Here is a 6,000-nt window from a genome sequence, read left to right as displayed (position 1 = left end):
AGAAAGAGTCCGGAGGGGTCATGTCACTTGTCTAAGGTCAAAGAGTTAGGCACTAAGAGCCTACTACGTGCCAGGTACCGTGCCAGGTACGTAAGTAATTACATCGTGCTGCTTCTGGACTGAGTAAATGTGGCCTTGGTACTATTCTTCACATGCCATGCAGCTGTTTCCCACAGAGAAGCTCATCTGAAGTTGTAAATATTCAGCATTTTGTCATTGCAGCTAATTTATCTCCTAACGGGTAAAATTCACTCACTGTGCTTTTTAAGGAAAATTTTGGCTCTATCAAAATATTCTCCAGATGAAAAAACAATCCCAGATTCTCTAAACTATGCCATTCCCTTCCTGTGAAAAAAGTGTGGAACTGGGAGTCTAGAGGCCCCAGTTCTAGCCCTGGCCCTTCACCCCCAGCTGAGTGACCTTGGTCAAGCCCCTCGGCCTTCCCTGGCCTCAGAAGCCTCCTGTGTAGAATGAGGGGGTTAGGTTAGTTTAGTGGTTTCCAACTATACTTACACCAAAAGCTTCTGCTTAAAAAGATTCCTTCAAGCACCAATGTCCTTGGTAAATTAATGTTATCTCCCCTCTTTGTAAAAATTAATCATAGATCCATAACTGTAATAGCTTTTGATCAGAATAATATGCCATAAGAAGGAGAGATGCCTCCAGCCCCCAAAAGTTAATGTTAACATTTAGCCTACAGGGTTTTGTCCTTGGTAAATGTATGATTTTTCTCAGGCTATCAGAATATTGAGAGCAGTTCTTAGATCTCCATTCCTACCTCGATGGAACTCCATCCCTAACCCGTCCCAAGATGTCTTGGGATTCACTGGGCTAAAGGCTTTCTACAGTCCTTTGGTCCTAAAATTCTTAAGGAGGTGAATCCTGTGATCTTCCTTCAGGGTAAATATTCAAGGTTTTGTCTACTGGTCAATCCCAAAGCTTGTTTTTAAATTGTGGCTTGCAGGGCCGGCTCCGTGGCTTAGCGGTTAAGTGTGCGCGCTCTGATGCTGGCGGCCCGGGTTCAGATCCCGGGCACGCCCCAAGGCACCACTTCTCCGTCCAACGTGAGGCCGAGTCCCACGTACAGCAACTAGAAGGATGTGAACCTATGACATACAACTATCTACTGGGGCTTTGGGGGAAAAAAATGAATAAATAAAATCTTTAAATTGTGGCTTGCAACCTTAGTACTTCAAACCAGGGGACTGGCTTAGTCTAAGTTCCTTTAAGCTAAAGGCTGACCCTGAAACAAGGATTTAGGGACATGTCATTTATTTGGGAGGTGATGTGAGAAGGGGGAAGCAGGACAGGGAAAAGAAGAAAGCCAGCTGAGGGGTGTTAGTGAGTGGACTGCTGCTGTGCACAACTGGGGCTGAGTCCCATGGAAGGGCGAGAAAGCTAGAGTGTTTCTCCACCATCTCCAATGCCCCACTGGCTGGGGGCTGCTCCTTGGGGTTAACTCCCTGGCAATTCTGACTTGCCCCATGAGTGCACAGTGAGAGACCCTGGATGCATCTGCTTGTTGGCAACTGTCTGTAGGGTAGGAACTGACCTCTAGGGAAGGTGGAGGGGATGTCAGTGGGACATTCTAGAGAGACTAAACAGAAAGCATCTCACTGTTAAAAGTCACAACAAATATCCACCCATTCATTCAACAAGTATGGATTGCTAGGCACTGTTCTAGGTGCCTGGATACATCAGTGAACAAAAGGGACATGGATCCCTGCTTTTGTGGAGTATATATTCCAACAGGAGAAGAAAGAAACACATAATACACATTATAAATAAGTGAAGTACACAGTGTTACAGAATAATATTCACAATAAATATGTAAACTATACAGAGCTAGAGGAAGGTAAGAAGGATTGGGAGCACCAGGTTTGGTGTGGAGAGGTCGTAGTTTTAAATGTGGAGATTAGGGGAACATCTTTGAGAAAAGATTTAAAGGAGGTAATGGAAGGATCTATGAGGAAATCAAGAGAATTCAAGGTGGAGAGAACAAACTCCTTGGGATGGAAACATGAGCAGGCCCAACGCGTTCCTGGAGCAGTGAGGAGGCCATTGTGCCTGGAGCAGAGAGAACAGGAGAGAAAGTAAGAGGACCTGAGGTCAGACGTGGTAGAGGTCAGGTCATGGAGGATGTCCTGGGCCTTTGGCTTTTATTGCAAGGCCAGCAGGAGCCACTGGAGGCTTCTGAGAGAAAGAGGGACACGATCTGCCTTGTGTTCTAACAGGATCACTCTGACCAGTGTGTGGAGAATAGACTGCAGCGGGGTATGTCAATTATCCATGCTGTGTAACTAATTACCACAAACTTGACAGCTTAAAACAACACAAATTTATTCCCTCAGTTTCCTGGGTCAGTGGTCTGGGTATGGGTTAGCCGAGTCCTCTGCTCGGGGTCTCACCAGGCTGAAATCAAGGTGTTGGCTGGGCCTATGATCTCATCTGAGGCTCAGGGACCTCTTCTAGGCTCACTGGTTGTTGGCAGAATTCATATCCTTGTAGTTGCAACACTGAGATCCCATTTTCTTGCCAGCTGTTGCCTGGGAATGGCTCTTAGATCCTAGAGCCACTCTCAAGTCCTTGCCCTGTGGTCTCTTCTACAGACAGTTAACAACATGGCTGTTTGCTTCTTCAAAGCCAGAAGGAGAATCTCACTTACAGTTCAAATTTCTTCCTTCAGGAAGGACCCAGTCCCTTTGAAGGGCTCACCTGATTAGATAAGGACCAACCAAGACATCCCTCAAAGTCAACTGACTAGTAACCTAATCATGGGTGTGACATCCATTTTACAAGTCCCACCCACACTCAGGGGAGAGCAGGATACAGGGCCATCTTAGAATTTTGCCTACCACAGGGGACAAAGATAGAAGTCAAGAGTTGTTAGGAGGCTGTTGTCATAATCTAGGCAAGAGCAGACGATGGTTTAGACATTGGTGATAACAGTGGAGGCAACATGAGAAAGGTTCAGAGTCTGGAGGTATTTGGATGGGAGAGTCCATTGGTTTCCTGCCAGATTGACTGTAAGGTATGAGAGAAAGAAAGGAGGCAAGGATGATGCCAAGGATTTTAGTCTGAGCTGAAGGTAGGAGGGAGTTGCTATCTGCTGGTAATAAAATCACAAGCTAAGTTAGCCATGCCACTTTATGCCAAATGAGTGGTGTGAACTAAGAAGCCAAAGGGGAAAGTAATCCCCCCGAACTGGCAAAGTCAGGGAAGACTTGAGGAGTGGGGACAAATTCAAAATAGGCCTGGAAATAATGGTAGTATTTAGATAGGTGAAGAGAAGAGAAGAGGGTGTTCCAGAAGGATTGAAGGTGGGCAGAGGGATGGAGAGGGGCAGGAAGGCATTAATGGTATTTTGAGGGCCGTGAGTAGATTAGTTGGGCTAAAATGGAGGGTCATGTGGGTGAGCAATATGGGAAGGTAGGCAGGGATAAACCTTGGAGGAAATTCACCCTCAAGCTAAGGCCATGATCCTATAGGACAAACAGATTTTGTTTTAGAGAAATACTCACAAGAGATGATATAAGACATCCAGCAGATGCTTACTACGAAACTACTGTATTAGTTTGCTAAGGCTGCCTTAACAAAGGACATCAGATTGAGTGGCTTAAGCAACAGAAATGTAGTTTTTCCAGTTCTGGAGGCTAGTAGAAGTCCAAGATCAAGGTTACGGGCAGGCTTAGTTTCTTCCGAGGGCTCTCTCCTTGGCTTATAGATGGAGGTCTTCTTCCTGTGTCTCCACATGGTCTTCCCTCTGTGTAGGTCTGTGTCTTAATCTCCTCTTCTTCTAAGGACACCAGTCATATTGGATTAGGGCCCTCCATATGTCCTCATTTTATCTTAATCATCTCTCTAAAGACCTATCTCCAGGGGCCGGCCCCATGGCTTAGTGGTTAAGTGCTTGTGCTCCGCTACTGGCGGCCCGGGTTCGGATCCCGGGCGCACAGCGACGCACCGCTTCTCCGGCCATGCTGAGGCTGCGTCCCACATACAGCAACTAGAAGGCTGTGCAACTATGACATACAACTATCTACTGGGGCTTTCAGGAAAGAAAAAAAAAAAGGGGGAGGAGGATTGGCAATAGATGTTAGCTCAGAGCTGGTCTTCCTCAGCAAAAAGAGGAGGATTAGCATGGATGTTAGCTCAGGGCTGATCTTCCTCACAAAAAAATAAATAAAAATAAATAAATAAATAAATAGATACACTCTATGGGTGTTGCAAGCTTAGCTTTAAAAAAAAAAAAAAAACCTATCTCCAAATACAGTCACATTCTGAGGTGCTGGGTATTAGGACTTCCACATCCGAATTTTGAGGGGACACAATTCAGCTCATAAGCTACTCTGTTTGTGTAATCGTGTTAGGCATTCTAGAGACTAGAGAAGCAACTGCCCTCATTTGTCTTCCCATTCCTTTACTGGAAACATATCAGGAACTGGCTGTACCAAGTTCTCTGACATTCACTCAGTGCAATTATTCTCATCATCATTGAAAACCACTGTGTTTGGCAAGAGCTGGTGCAAAGTTAATGGGGAGCCCAAATGGACTGAGGACTCACATGTTTAGTCAGTGAAGAAACAGGAGTGACCATTTTGGGATTCTCAGTCCACTGCCTAACTTGTTCCCCAAAGCCGCTGACCTAACTTTCAAAAGGTGGGGACTGGCAGAAACCAAGTCCCGCTCTCTTGATTACAAAAACCAAATGATGGTTTTGTGCTTGGGTATTTTATGTCTGTAATGTGAGTCTACATGGAGTGGGAGCACAAATAAAAATAAAAAATAGCCATTTTAGAAAGCTGATTTTGCTTATTCTGCAAGATAAATCACCAAAGCTGCCACTTTCCTAGTAATTTCAAAACCAGATATTGGTTGTATTTTTTCTAAACACTGTTGTCTTCACTTGAGCTTCTCAAAGGGAGTGTGCCTCTACGGGTTTTCACTGAACTCAGCAAGGGCAGCAAGCTGCGTGCCCCTTACCCATGTTTACCCAATATTCCAGCATCACATTTATGAGGCTTAAGTGGCTCCGATGTATTCCAGGGCGCATATACTTAGCCCAAAAGTTCAGAAGCTGGCAACTCACATTTGCCCAAATTGATTCCACATCTGCCTTAAGTAAACCACTCCCTCTGATACAAGCAGATTTGCTTTTTTTTTCCTCCCCTTGCAAGTCAGTGTAAGCTATTAGAGGTTGAAAATAAAGAGGCTATTTTAGAAAAGAAGAAAAACAAGTTAGAGGTCAGCCCAAGGTTCAGACCCAGTACTGCTGTGGGTTACTGTTCCTTCTTTGAAGAAAACTGAATAGCTTTGCTAAGTTATAAGACATTTCAGTCTGGCTCATTTGCTCACACTGCACAATCCTTTAGTGTGAAAATCTTGTTACAAGAAAAGTCTCAACCAACAGAAACATCAGGAAACCCCATCTATCCAGAATAATGCACCAACAGAAAGCAAATACCAAAAAAAGCCTTGAGGCAGCCAAAATGTCACCAAGCCCTTGCAATTTATTCATACCAGTGCCTCTAAATCCACATTAAAGGCGTTTACTTTCATTTGATGCCAGATTCCAGAATTTTGGCTAACTGCTTTCCAATCTTACTGCAGACTAGAAGCAGCAAATTGGATATGAAGCCAGAGTCTGCTTCTTACAGCTGTGAGGCAGGGGAAAGATAAGAAAAACAGAGAAGCCAGAAATCTCCCAGGCACAGCAGGTAAACGTGTGACCTGCCCCAACAGCCCCTTAGGCGCAGCTGTACAATACCAAGAAGCCCAAGTCATAAAGAGGGGTGGAACTATGTTTAACATCCTTCACTTAAGGTGGAAATGACATGTGGAATACATTTCAGAAAAATGATTAAAATATAAAGTTGGGATCCCTTGTCAAGACTCTTTTGGTTGCACATGACAAAAACCCAATCTAAACTGGTGCAAAAAGGGAATTTATTAACATTATTTATTCATCCAGAGATATCCTTGCTTCAGACACAAGGGAAT

Source organism: Ceratotherium simum, chromosome 8 (assembly GCF_057802395.1).
Source record: "Ceratotherium simum simum isolate JZ-2026a chromosome 8, ASM5780239v1, whole genome shotgun sequence".
Lineage (NCBI taxonomy): Eukaryota > Metazoa > Chordata > Mammalia > Perissodactyla > Rhinocerotidae > Ceratotherium > Ceratotherium simum.
Note: the sequence above shows the minus strand (reverse complement) of the source record.